This window comes from Phacochoerus africanus, chromosome 2 (assembly GCF_016906955.1).
Source record: "Phacochoerus africanus isolate WHEZ1 chromosome 2, ROS_Pafr_v1, whole genome shotgun sequence".
NCBI lineage: Eukaryota > Metazoa > Chordata > Mammalia > Artiodactyla > Suidae > Phacochoerus > Phacochoerus africanus.
The window spans coordinates 93,904,929-93,920,221 of record NC_062545.1 but is presented as its reverse complement, the minus strand read 5'-3'; positions in this window follow the sequence as shown (position 1 = coordinate 93,920,221).

Genomic DNA, 15,293 nt, shown 5'->3' with positions numbered 1-15,293 from the left:
GTCTTTTTGTTTTCTTTTGGGTTTCCTTTGCTGTGCAAAAGCTTTTCAGTTTGATGAGGTCCTATGGGTTTATTTTTGCTCTAATTCCTATTGCTTTGGGAGACTGACGTGAGAAAATATTCATAATGTTGATGTCAGAGAGTGTTTTGCCTATGTTTTCTTCTAGGAGTTTGATGGTGTCCTGTCGTCTATTTAAGTCTTTCAGCCATTTGGAGTTGATTTTTGTGCATGGTGTGAGGGTGTGTTCTAGTTTCATTGCTTTGCATGCAGCTGTCCAGATTTCCCAGCAATGCCTGCTGAATAGACTTTCTTTTTCCCATTTGATGTTCTTGCCTCCCTTGTCAAAGATGAATTGACCATGGGTGTCAGGGTTTTATTTCTGGGTTCTCTCTATTCTGTTCCATTGGTCTGTCTGTCTGTTTTGATACCAGGACCACACTGTTTTGATGACTGTGGCTTTGTAGTATTTCTTGAAGTCTGGGAGAGTTATGCCTCCTGCTTGTTTTTTGTTTCTCAGGATTGCTTTGGCGATTCTGGGTCTTTTCTTGTTCCATATAAATGTTTGGATTGTTTGTTCTAGTTCTGTGAAAAATGTCATGGGTAATTTGATAGGGATTGCATTGAATCTGTACATTGCTTTGGGTAGTATGGCCATTTTTACAATATGGATTTTCCCCATCCAGGAACATGGAATATCTTTCCATTTCTTTACATCTTCTTTGATTTCTTTGATTAAAGTTTTATAGTTCTCGGCCTATAGGTCCTTTACCTCTTTGGTCAGGTGTATTCCGAGGTATTTGATTTTGTGAGGTGCAATTTTAAAAGATGTTATATTTCTGTATTCCGTTTCTAATATTTCATTGATGGTAAACAGAAATGTGACTGACTTCTGAATGTTAATCTTATAGCCTGCTACTTTGCTGAATTTGTTAATCGGTTCAAGTAGTTTTTGCATTGAGTCCTTAGGGTTTTCTATGTATAGTATCATGTCATCTGCATACAGTGACAGTTTGATCTCTTGTCTTCCTATATGGATGCCTTTTATTTCTTTGGTTTGTCTAATTGCTGTGGCTAGGACTTCTAAAACTATGTTGAAGAGCAGTGGTGAGAGTGGGCATCCCTGTCTTGTTCCAGATTGGAGTGAGAAGGCTTTCAGGTTTTCCCCATTGAGTATTATATCTGGTGTGTGTTTGTCATAAATGGCTTTGATTATATTCAGGAATGTTCCCTCTATACCCACTTTGGCGAGGGTCTTGATCATGAATGGATGTTGGACTTTGTCAAATGCTTTTTCTCCGTATATTGAGATGATCATATGATTTTTGACTTTTGTTAATGTGGTGTATGATGTTGATTGATTTGCGTATGTTGAACCATCCTTGTGAACCTGGGATGAACCCAACCTGGTCATGGTGTATAATTTTTTTGGTATGTTGTTGGATTCAGTTGGCTAAGATTTTGTTGAGAATTTTTCATCTATATTCATCAATGATATTGGGTGATAGTTTTCTTTTTTGGTAGTATCTCTGTCTGGTTTTGGCGTGAGGGTGATGGTGGCATCATAGAATGTCTTTGGGAGTATTCCTTCTTCTTCAACCTTTTGAAAGAGTTTAAGGAGAATGGGCACCAGTTCCTCTTTATATTTTTGATAGAATTCACCTGTGAAGCCATCTGGTCTTGGACTTTGATTTGTAGGGAGTGATTTTATGACCTCTTCAATTTCATTTCTAGTGATCGGTCTGTTCAGTTGGTCTGTTTCTACTTGATTCAGTTTTGGCAGGCTGTAAGATTCTAGAAAATTGTCCATTTCTTCCAGATTGTCAAACTTGTTGCCGTATAGTTGTTCATAGTATTCTCTTATGTTTTTTTTTTTATTTCTGCTGTATCCATTGTGATTTGTCCTTTTTCATTTATAATTTTGGTTATTTGAGTTTTTTCTCTCCTCTTTTTAGTGAGTCTGGCCAGGGGTTTGTCAATTTTGTTTACCTTTTCAAAGAACCAGCTCTTGGTTTTATCAATTTTCTCCATTGTTTTTTGAATCTCTATATTATTGGTTTCTTCTTTGATCTTTATAATTTCCTTCCTTCTGCTGACTTTAGGTCTTTTTCGTTCTTCTCTTTCAATTTGTTTAGGTGGAGGGTTAAGCTGTCAATTTGGGATCTTCTTTTTTGAGAAAGGCCTGCATTGCTATAAATTTCCCTCAAGCACTGCTTTCGCAGCATCCCATAGATGTTGAGCGGTTGTGTCTTCATTATCATTTGTTCCAAGGTAGTTTTTAATTTCCTTCTTGATTTCCTCATTGACCCATTGGTTTTTTAGTAGCATGTTGTCTAGTCTCCATGGAGTAGGTTTTCTTTCTTTCCTTTTCCCATGGTTGATTTCTACTTTCATGGCATTGTGGTCAGAGAAGATATTTGAGATAATTTCTATGCTCCTAAATTTCTTGAAGTTAGCTTTTTGCCCAATATGTGGTCGATTCTTGAGAATGTTCCATGAGCATTTGAGAAGAATGTGTATTCTGATTTTTTTGGATGTAGTGTCCTGAAGATATCAATTAAGACTAACTTTTCTCCTGTTGCCTTTAGGATCTCTGTTGCTTTATTGGTTTTCTGTCTAGAGGATCTGTCCATTGATGTGAGGGGGGTATTAAGGTCTCCTACTATGATTGTATTCTCATCAATATCTCCCTTTATGTCTGTTAATATTTGTTGTATGTATCTGGGTGCTCCTATATTTGGGGCATATATGTTGACGATAGTCACATCCTCTCCTTGGATGGATCCCTTAATCATTAAGTAGTGTCCTTCTTTGTCTTTCTTTATGTCTTTTGTTTTAAAGTCTATTTTGTCTGATATGAGTGTTGCGACTCCTGCTTTCCTGTCATGTCTATTAGGGTGAAATATTTTTCCCCACCCTTTCACTTTCAATCTATATGTATCTTTTGTCCTAAGGTGAGTTTCTTGTAGGCAGCATATTGAAGGTTTTTGCCTTTTTAGCCACCTAGCCACTCTGTATCTTTTGATTGGGGCATTCAGTCCATTGACATTTAAGGTGATAATTGATAGATGATGATTTAATGCCATCTTGAACCTCATGTTCCAGTTGATTCTATGGTTCTCCATTCTTCCTTTCTTTTTTTTCGGTTGGATGGTCTCCTTTTATTATCTGCTTGAGTGTTTTTTTGTAATTTTTTTTTTCATTTTTTACAAATGCAATATTTGCTTTTGGCTTGTGGTTTCCCTGTTTTTTAAGTATGCTAACCCCTTCCTATAATTGTGTGTTTTAGCCTGGTTGTCCTGTAGTTTCAAACACTTCATTACTACATTAAAATTAAGAAGAGAAACATACAAAAAAAAAAAAGGTTATTTATTTCCTAACATCTCTTGGCCACATTTTATGGTATTGATGACTCTTTTTTATTTTTTTCATTTTAATTTTATTTTGTTTGAAGCATGTTCATGATTAAATCTGTATGTATGATTGCTTATTTGAGAGATTGCTATCTGATTGCGGTTTCCTCAGTCCTAGTTCTTCCTCTTCTTCTTTTTTTTTATTTTCTTTTTTCTTCCCTTTCCTTCCTTTCTTTTTGGTTTAGAAAAGACCTTTCAATATTTCCTTTAACCTGAGTTTTGTGTTGCTGTATTCTTTAAGTTTTTGTTTCTTGGAGAAAAAAAAATTATTTCCCCTTCTCCTTTAAATGATATTCTTGCTGGATAGAGTATTCTAGGTTGCATATTTTCTTCCTTTTAGCATTTTAATTATCTCTTGCCATTCCCTTCTGGCCTGTAGTGTTTCTGTAGAGAAATCAGCTGATAACCTTCTGGGTATCCCTTGTAGGTAACATTTTGCTTTGCTCTTGCTGCCTTTAGGATCCTCTCTTTATCACTAACTTTTGCCATTTTTATTATGATGTGTCTTGGTGTGGGTCTATTTGGGTTCAATTTGTTTGGGGCCCTCTGTGCTTCTTGTATCTTGAACCCAGTATCCTTTAGATTTGGGAAGTTTCCAGCGATAATTTCTTCAACTATATTTTCCATTCCCTTATCTTTTTCTACTCCTCCTGGAATTCCTATTATGCATAGATTGGCCCGCTTTATATTATCCCATAGTTCTCTTATATTGCTTTCCTGTTTTTTGATTTTGTTTTCTGTCTGCTCACCTCATTGGGTGATTTCCATTATTCCATCTTCCATATCACTGATTGGTTCTTCTGCATTATTCATTCTGGCTTTTACTGCCCTTAGCTCAGTTTGTATCTCTGCAAATGAATGTTCTGGTTTTTCTGGGCTCCTCCTTATATTTTCTAGTTCCTTTCTGAGGGCATCTGCATTACTGTTCATATCTTCTCTTAATTCCTTCAGTATTTTCACTCTTTCTCTTTTGAACTCCAGGTCTGTCAGAGTGCAGAGATCGGTTTCATTGTTGACTGTGTTAGGTGAGTTCTCCTGTTGGTTTGACTGGGGGTATTTTCTCAGCTTCTTCATCTTGCTTGTTGTTTTCTTTCTCCTGAGGGAGTTGTGTTCTCCGTGGTGGGTCTGTGTTTGCCTTGTCACTGTCGTGGAATGTTTCCTGAAGGCTGGCATTGTTGGTCAGTCTCTTTTGAGGCAGTGTGGCTTTTCTGGAGTGTTGATGGGGCTAACAGGGTCTCTTTGAAGCATAGGAGGACTTCCTGAGGGTAGACAGGACTGGGAGGTCCACACCACGATGGTAGCAGATTTCACTTGGTCAGGCAGAGCTTGCTCTGGTGTTTTTAGGCTGTGGGGTTCTTGCAGTGGGTTGGCGGTGTTGGGCAGCTGTTCCTCAGGAGTGCAGCACCCCCTGGGGGCTGGAGCAGCTATCTGGGTCACTGAGAACCTAAGAGGTTCTTCCCTAGGGCAGCCCAACTCAGAAGGATGGCCTGAGAATGTAGGCAGATCTTTTCACCGTCTGGCCAAGCTTGTTGCAGCTTTTCTGGGCTGCAGGGGCTCTTCCAGGGGGCTGGTGGTGCTGAGTAGCTATTCCACGGGAGTGGGGCACCCCCTGAGGGCTTGGGTGGCTAGCAGGGTCACTGGAAACCCAAGAGGCTCCTCCCTAGGGCAGCCTGACTCAGAAGGACTGTCTGAGATCTTTTCCCAGCTCGGCCAAGCTTGTTGTAGGTTTTCTGGGCTGCAGGGGGTCCTGCCTGGAGCTGGCACTCCTATGCAGATGATCCGCCTTGGCTCGGAACCCCCTGGGGGCTTGGGCGGGTAGCAGGGCCACTGCAAGCCAGGAGGCTCCTCCCCAGGGCAGCCTGACTCAGAAAGACTGTCCGAGAATTAGGCAGATCTTTTCACGGCCTGGCTAGGCTTGTTCTAGCTTTTCTGGGCTGCAGGGCTTTTCTCGGGGGATGGTGGTGTTTGGTATGGCTCTGTAGAAGTGTAGCCCCTCCAAAGGGCAAGCAGGCCTGTGCAGGGACAGCCCCTGCAGTGGTAGGCTTCAGGCAATTGTTGAGGCCGGATGGCAGGCAGCCTCAGGTCTGGCGAGAGTGTAGGTGGTGGTGGGGTTGGGGGGTGGGGATGCACTGGGAAGCACAGCTTTCTGCTAGCTAGTGGGCCTGTAAGCTTGCTGTGGCATGGGGATTATTCTATGGGGACCCACCCCTTCTTCTCTCCCCTCCCCAGCATAGGCACAGACCAGGCTCTTCTCCCAGGTTCCCTCTGATGCGGCTTTCCACTTCCCTGCCCCTAGAGTATTGCTCCCTTCCTCTGCAACAGCTTTATTTTCTAGTCTCCCAGGCAGACTCTGCCCTGTCAAACTTGACAGACTAGTTTCTAGACCTCCCAAGCAGTCTCCGCTCCAACCCACCCCCCTCCAGCCCTTTCCCAGGGACTAACCTCCAGAGCTGAGGTCTCGGTGCCCAGTCCCCACCCAGGCGTCCCCCAGCCCTTTCCCGGGAATAACCTCTGGAGCCGAGGATTCAGTGTCCAGCCCCTACCCAGGCGTCTCAATTTTCGGTGACTGTGCCCATAGTTCAGATGGTCCTTTCGGTTCTTGATTGGCTTTTCAGTACTCCAACTTGCTGCTACACTCTTCTCTGCATCTGGAGATTCCTCTGGTTTGTTTGACATTTCCCCCGAGTAGGTGACTTTCCAGTGTGTGGGATCCCTTTCTCCTCCACAGTTCCCTTTCGGGAGCACCCGTCCCACTCGGATTCACCTTCTCTCACTCTCCTCTTTTCTCTTGTTTTGCCTAGTAATGTCACGAACTTCTTGCCGTTACTGGAGTTTAGGTTCTTCTGCCAGTGATTGGTTGCTGTTCTGTGTGAGTCATTTATTCTGTAGATGTGCTTTTTTTGTTGTGTTTGTGGGAGAGAGCAAGCATGTCCCCCTACTCCTCCACCATCTTGTCCAAGGTGTAATTTATTTTTAATTCCACTTAAAATTTATATTCTCCCACACTTGTTAAAAATCAGGTAGAAAGAAGACCAGATAATGATTCAGAAGTTCTCAACTTACATTTTAATGGGCTTCCTCTTCTTTAAAGGTGACAAGAAGAATTGGAATAAAAAATGGGCCAAATTCCCTCCTAGTTTTCATCTCTTCCCTTAACATGGCTGCCTTCACACACAGAATGGGTGAGATTTTCAATAGTTGTTTGATTTTATTCTTTGTTTTCTTCCAAAAAGAAAATGTGGAAGACTCCAATGTAAAATATATTCAGAGCCCTCATCAATTAGGTACAAATTGCCTGAACTATTTGCATCCTTTTGTCTTGGTTGTTATCGAAGATATCCTGCTCCCAATGTGTACCATATCTTGGGAATGAGCCACTAAGGGAAAGCACAATTAGCATTTTGTTTCATAGACCAAGTCGGTCCAATGAATGAGGTCAATTTTTTCTATTTTTATTTTTCTGATAATTTTATGGGTTTTTTTTTTTTTGCAGCTGGATATAGCTCTCCATGTTTAGTTCCAACCAAAGCAAGGAAATCCTATGGGGGTTTTTGTAAATTAAAGTAGCTTGGGGAGTTCCTGTTGTGGCACAGCAGAAGCAAATCCAACTAGTAGCCATGAGGATGTAGGTTCAATTCCTGTCCTTGCTCAGTGGGTGGGGGATCTGGCATTGCAGTGAGCTATGGGGAAGGTCACAGTGTGGCTCAGATCCTGAGTTGCTCTGGCTCATATAGGCCAGGAGCTGTAGCTCCAATTCAAACCCTAACCTGAGAACTTCAGATGCCTTGGGTGTGACTCTAAAAAGCAAAAAAAAAAAAAAAATAGCATGGATTCAGTGGTGAGTGAAGGACTTGGCTCTCCTTACCCTCTTGGGCTGGAAGATAACTTCTGATGATGTATTAACTGGTCATTAAACTTTAGCAAGAGATTACATCTGAACTGTTAGCACAGGGCAAAAGAAATACATTTCTTATTGACAAAAAAAGGGATTACAAACCAATCAAACAAAATACTCTAGGGTTATGTTTTGCTTCCAACACAAATAGCACCATCTTGACAAAAGAGAGTCAACTGGAAACCAAATCGTTGATTCTAGCCTGAGTCAGAGAAAACTTTCAGTCTGTTGACATAGAATACAACAACTTCCCTACTCTAGAGGGGTTTGCTTGGTAGGTTTTGTTTTTGATTTTTTAGTATGCTGCTGCATTCTTTGAAGTAATTTTTCCCATAAGATCTTAATTATTGATAATAACATTTTGGTGACTCTACATAGGAAAAACAATTTTATTTCTCCTCTGAAAACTCTGTAGACATTGCCCTTGTATTATTATTTTTTTTGCTATTACTACTGTCAATAAGATTGAGAATTGTTTGACTGTATTCACTTTGGGGGGTAGCAGGTTTTGATTGCCTTTGTACTTAATTGTTTTATTAACCTCAAAGTTGTACTTTATTTTATTAACCTTAAAAAAACCCTCCTTTTTATTGATCTTTGTCTTAAACAGAGAAAAAATTTTAAATCTTGTCAGTTGGTGTTTTATTAGCTCATAAAACATTTTTTTTAGTTTTAAACATCCCTTTTGTTTTGATTACTGACTTATCCTAACCATACACATATTAATACTTGCTGAATCTCTATGTTTTTGATATGATTATATTTCTTCTCATCTTTTAAACCATATTTTTTCTGTTCTCTGCATTTTGCAAATAGCTTTGCAAATTGGTAATTTCAAATAAGAACTTGATCTCCTAAATGTCAATTCTTTATTTAAAGCTTCTCATTTGGCTTTTAACTGTGAGGTTGCATTGAGTTTCCTTATACTCCTCAATAATCCTTAAATTGCTTTTATCTCACTCTTTTAAAAATGTAATCTCTTCTATGATTTTCAGCCCCTTCGGTCATGGTGACAAACACGTCTGAGATCTGCTTAGAAAAATCCAAGTGTTTTTCTAATGTTTTTTTTCTGGTTCCTTTGGTATGTCATTTGGAAATTATGTGATTCTTTTTGAGTTGTGTGACAGTGTGAGTTCATTGGTTTAATATTGCTGAGGGTTTTTTACCTATATCATTTCTTGAATGAAGTGCCTTCTACAAACAACAAGCATTTGCCACTAATCAGGGTTTGTGGGATACTTTTGGCCCTATCCTCTGTCTTCCTGCTGGATGGTAATAGCTTTTTCTTTGAGGAATTGGTTAATGCTTGTTCCATAAGCATAACATTTATATTTTCTAAATTTTTTATGAATATTGAAGTCTTCTTATATTGTTTATCATGATTATTTTTATTTTTATTTATTTTTTAAAAGAACATGAGAAAATTATTTATTTATTTATTTTGTATTACCCCAATACACTATTATTTTTTTTCTTCTGTACATCATGGTGACCCAGTTACACATATATGTATACATTCTTTTTTGTCACATTATGATGCTCCATCATATGTGACTAGACATAGTTCCCAGTATTACACAGCAGGATCTCACACAATTATTATTAATTTTGTTATGTAAATCTGTTTTGAATCATGCATTTCCAATATTTATTTTTAAATTTACTTTCTTAAGCCTTGAGGTCCTAATTTCCTATGTATTTCCAATATTTATTTTTATTTATTTATTTATTTATTTTGTCTTTTTTGCCATTTCTTGGGCCGCTGCTGTGGCATATGGAGGTTCCTAGGCTAGGGGTTGAATTGGAGTGGTAGCTGCCAACCTACACCAGAGCCACAGCAACATGGGATCCGAGCCACGTCTGTGACCTATATCACAGCTCACGGCAATGCTGGATCCTTAACCCACTGAGCAAGGCCAGAGATCGAACCTGCAACCTCATGGTTCCTAGTTAGATTCATTAACCACTGAGCCATGAAGGGAACTCCCAATATTTATTTTTAAATTTACTTTCTTAAGTCATGAAGTCTTCATTTCCAGATATCTTATTTCTACTTATAATGACATAATTTCTGTTGATTAAATTTGGAGTGTCAAGGTCATAAGACACACCCATTTGTAACACAAAATACAGATAATCAGGTTTTCATCAATGTATATTTGTGTTCTCTTCAAAGCTATTTTCTTTCACCTAAATCACTTACTGGAGAAGGAAAAGTCAGCAATGGAAGGAAAGGTACAAATAAATAATGCTAAACCTCACTACAGAACACTCAACTGTGCTGCAAATAATTTGTACATGGTTAGCTAAATAAGGGTAAATTAGGAGAAAAACATTTTATTTGTTTTATTGTAATAATATCAGATTGATTTTGGAAACTCTGTTTCAAACTCATGCAATTCCTAGCTGAAGCCAAATGCCACATATAATTACAGATTTTATAGTTTGCCACCATCAATGTTATATTTGATAACCAATTAGTTAAAAATAAATAAATAAATAACAAAGTAGAAAAATTAATAATACAACTGGTGTTATAGATAGAACATGAACTTAGAAGATTATTGTATCAAAGATATTAGATGTAGAGGTAAACTACTCCAGATGTAAACAGATAAGAGAACTAGAACAAACAATCCAAAAACTTGTATGGAACCGCAAAAGACCCAGAATTGCCAAAACAATCCTGAGGAAAAAAAACCAAGCAGGAGTCATAACTCTTCTAGACTTCAGGCAAAATTACAAAGACACAGTAATGAAAACAGTGTGGTACTGGTACCAAAACAGACAGACAGACCAATGGAACAGAATAGAGAACCCAGAAATAAACCCAGACACCTATGGTCAATTAATCTTTGACAAAGGAGGCAAAAACATAAAATGGGAAAAAGACAGTCTTTTCAGTAAGTGGTGCTGGGAAAAGTGGACAGCCACATGTAAGTCAATGAAACTAGAACACACCCTCACACCATGCACAAAAATAACTCAAAATAGCTTAGAGACTTAAACGTAAGACAAGACAACATCAAACTCCTAGAAACATAGGAAAAACATTCTCTGACATCAACTTTGCAAATGTTTTCTCAGGTCAGTCTCCCAAAGAAACAGAAATAAAAGCAAAAATCAACCAATCGAACCTAATGAAACTGACAAGCTTTTGCACAGCAAGGAAAACATTAAAAAAATAAAAAGACAACTTATAGAATGGGAGAAAATAGTTTCCAATGATGCAACTGACAAGGGCTTAATCTGTAAAATATACAAACTTATACAACTCAACCGCAAAAAAGCCAAGAACCCAATTGAAAAATGGGCAAAAGACATGAATAGACATTTCTCCAAAGAAGATATACACATGGCTGACAAGCACATGAAAAAAATGCTCAATATCACTGATTACTAGAGAAATCCAAATCAAAACTACCATGAGATACCACCTCATACCAGTCAAAAAGGCCATCATTAATAAATGACAAATAACAAATGCTAGAGGGGGTGTAGGGAAAAGGGAACCCTCCTACACTGTTGGAGGGAATATAAGCTGGTACAACCACCATGGAGAACAGCATGGAGGTATCTTAGAAAGCTAAACATAGAACTATCATATGTCATTCAGTCCCACCCTCAGGCATATATCTGGACAAAATTTTCCTTGAAAAAGGCAAATGCACTCGCATGTTCATTGAAGCACTATTCACAATAGCCAAGACATGGAAACAACCCAAATGCCCCTGAGAGATGATTGGATTAGGAAGACTTGGTATGTATATACATTGGAATACTACTCAGCCATAAAAAAGGAAGAAAATAATGCCATCTGCAGCAACATGGATGGAACTAGAGACTCTCATGCTAAGTAAAATATGTCAGAAAGAGATAGACAAATACCATATAATATCACTCATATCTGGAATCTAACATATGGCACAAATGAACCTTTCCACAGAAAAGAAAATCATGGACTTGGAGAAGAGACTTGTGGTTGCCAAAGGGGAGGGGGAAGGAGTAGGATGGACTGGGAGTCTGGGATTAATGCCTGCTATTGCATCTGGAGTGCATAAGCAATGGGATACTATTGTATAGCACTGGGAACTATGCCTGGTCACTTGTGGTATAGCATGATAATACGAGAAAAAAGAATGTGTACATGTATATGTGATTGGGTCACCTTGCTGTGCGGTAGAAAATTGACAAAACACTGTAAACTAGCTATAATGGAAAAAATAAAAATTATTATAAAAGAAAATAAAAAAAAACAGCTCATAGGGCTCCAGGTGAAATTTCTTTAAGAAAATGAAATTGACAGAATACCTGATCCATCTAAAACTATAATTGACTGGGAATTCCAGATAGAATTAAAATTATTTCATAGAAAGTTGAGCAAACAAAACTAAGACTATTATTGTGAGGAAAAAAGTTACATGGCTCAATATATATAGTGCATGGCTCAACTGTAATTAGCTTTTGCCTGGTTAAAAAAAAATGACATAGTTGAAAAATATGCATAATTTATTGCATTCCTCAAATAAAAGTGGCTTTTTCATAGTGAAAAGTGATACAACTGAATACTGATCTAACAAAAATTACAATAAAATTGTAATTGCCCTTGTGGCACAGCAGAAACAACCTGACTAGTATCCATGAGGACAGAGGTTCGATCTCTGGCCCTGCTCAGTGGGTTAAAGATCTGGCATATTGCCAAGAGCTGTGGTGTAGGTCACAGATGCAGCTCAGATCCCAAGTTGCTGTGGCTGTGCTATAGGCCAGCAGCCGCAGCCCTGATTGATTTGACCCTTAGCCTGGGAACTTCCATCGGCTGTCCGACGGGGCTGTCCATGCTGCCCTCCTGTGAATCTTTCATCAAACCATTATGTTTGCCTTCAAACCAGTCCCCAGAATAGCTTAAACAGGACCTCCTCTATCAAAAGGCTTCCTCTGATACCTGCAATCCAAGCAATTTCTCCCTCTAAATTTCAAAACATGTAGTGACCTCACCTATGGAATTTATTGGTGCTACCAATTTTTAAATTCTGAAAGAATTATATTAAAATTCAAGTATGAAAAACCCTAAAACACAAAAATAAATTGTTTGCCAAATATTCCAATCTATGGTCAATATGTATTTAAAAATGAAAATAGCAGTAAAATTTTTTTGAACTACATGATTTTATTTTTTTAAGTAGCAAAGGACACACAAGGAAAAGCATTTAAAACTAATGTTAGAAAACCATTTTGTAAATTATTATGGTGATGTAAGGAATTGCATGGTGAATTGTATGGTGATATAAGAATGTTGGATGAAGGACAAAAAAATCTCTGAACCACATGTTTCTAGAACAAGTATACCATAATTTTGTTACATATCATAAGAAAATTATTTTCCCACTTTACATTTTAGTTTCACAATATGACAACAAGAATTTTAGAGTAGTTTAGGGATTTTTAATTTTTATGTGCTATGAGCTTTAAAGAATCTCTGAGATATGAGTCTTTTTCTGTACCAAGGCCCAAACATATGAAATTTGTATACAATTTCACAGCCCTTCAAACTTAGTTCTTACACTTTTGAAAGCTTTTTTCCATGCCTACTATCTTAATAATGCTTCCAATATTTAAAGGAACATTAGGACAATTTTATGGTGCCATCTGGTGGCAGAGATTAACAACACCTTAAAAAAGACCCAGAACACAGTGCTATTTCACTAGGAATGCCGCCTACACAAGCTATATTAACTATATTAACTGAGACCTTGTTAACAGAAAACGAGTAAAGCGTAAAAGGTGAAGGATGTTTCATAAAGAATGTTAAATAGTGCATCTCATGGTATTGAAACTATAACAAACTTTGACCCTCTTGTTTTAAAATACTCAATATTTAAAACTAGGTTTTCAAGAATATAGGGAATAAGGTCATTTTGAGGGAATCTTCATTAACCTAAAATTCAGTCAGGGCTAATATCAGCCTTAAAATTTAATGATGTTTTATCACATTCCTTTCAAAATAACTTCAGATAGATTTAACATATTTATATATGTTAAACTACTTTATATATGTTAAAGTACTTTAGTGTCATATATTACCCTAGATTCTGAAGATAAAGAAGTAGTAGTATTTCCCAGGTCATTCAATAAAGAAGAACTCTTCTTTTTCTAGGCTACTAAAATTTTACAAAATTTAAGCAGGTTCATAGAGTGTCCTGTGCCTTCCTAATATCTATAAAGACAATCATATGGAAATTTTATGAACCTAAATAAAATAATAATAAGAGTAGCAGAAATACCAGTTACAATCCCCTGAGCCATTGTCGTTAATATTCTACCTAATTTTATATTAATATATATAATGTTATATATAATGTTACCCCATTTCATAATGAATATAGGAAATTTTTGTTTAAATTACTTGTGATATTGGATACTGCTTCTTATTTTGAATTATGCAACAGGTAATCTCATCTGCATAACCTGAGTATAACTGTGACATGCTCACTTAAATTATTTCTCTCTCTCACACACGCATATACACTCACAAACTCTAAGCACATTAAAAATATTTTTTCCAGGAGTGTTTCTCACATTGGTGGTAGGGAATAGGAAAGTATGAAAATGTTCTTTCTCTCTCCAAAGCATCTTCTTTATAAACCTTTCTTTCTCTTTCCTCAAAGTTCCATTTCAAATGTTCTTATCTGCCCAACTAGATCTCCCCTTTCTCTTCTTTTGCAATCCCACACCAGTGGCTCTGAGTGAGGCCCTGCCTCTCCCAGGCCACATAGGTAAGCACCTGGTCCAGTAGAGGAGGGACCTCAGCACTCTGGACATGGCCACCAGATCGGTAAGGAAGAATTAGGACAAACTCACAGCACTTGTGTCAAATGGAGAGAGGGAAAATGAATAGAAACATTTTCTCCACTATCTTCTCTGAACTGTATTATCTTTTAATGCACTGAACCTAAAAATCAAGCCAAGAGTCAACCAGAATGCGGTGTGGATATTTTGTCCCCACCCTCTCTCGCCAAAAGAGGCACCTGTTCCAGTTTGAATTAGGATTGCCTATTCCTATGGTAGAAAACTCAGAATAATGGTGGCCTTTTAAAAGTATTTAAGGAATTTATTTTCTCTGTCATAAAACATATGTGGAGGTCTCAGAATAGGGCTGATACAGCTGGCACACAGTATCAGGAACACAAATGTTTCCTCATGGCCCAAGGTGACTGCTCAAGACCCAGATATTAAGGTTGTATTCCAGGTCATATGAAAGAGGTGAAAGGAATGGCATTCTCTGAAAATCTAAGGAGACGTCCTAGAAGTTCCTTCCACCTACAGACCAGAACTTAGTCACAAGTCAAAATAAAGGAGAATAAGAAAGGCAGTTTTTCGTCTTGGATTCAGTATGCCCAGCTGAAAGTGGGGCTTCCATTAAAAACAGGAAGAATGAAAGGTGGGATGCCTCTTTAGTAGTTCCTGACATGGAATGAAACGGAATTCATTTGGCTGTTTCTCATCCCTTCTTTTTCCAAGGTGATCTGACCATGCTGATGGCATTAGTACAATAGCTAAAAACAAAAGTTTTGCTGTCTGAGGATCTGAATTAGACGCTGAAACCACTACATACTAGCAGCATGATCCTGCCTCCATTGCAAGATAGCCTATTATGCTCTTCTTTTTGTGTAGTAGTACTGGTCACAGTTAGGTTTACATTTATTTGCAAGCCTCTCTTCTCCCAGTGAAATGTAACCTGCATGGCAGAAGAGTCTTTGCCTGTATTGTTCACAGATATATTCTCAGAACCCAGGATACCGCCTACCAAGGATCATGTATCATTGCATGTGTATCTGTTAATTTCATACAGTATTTTGGCAATTAAACCTACCATTGAGAATAATATTTAATAAAAAATAGTTTAAATATTTAGGATGTATGATTTAAACAGGCAAGACAATATTTCATATGAAATTCTTACAAATATTATATGTAATACCCAGAAAAAT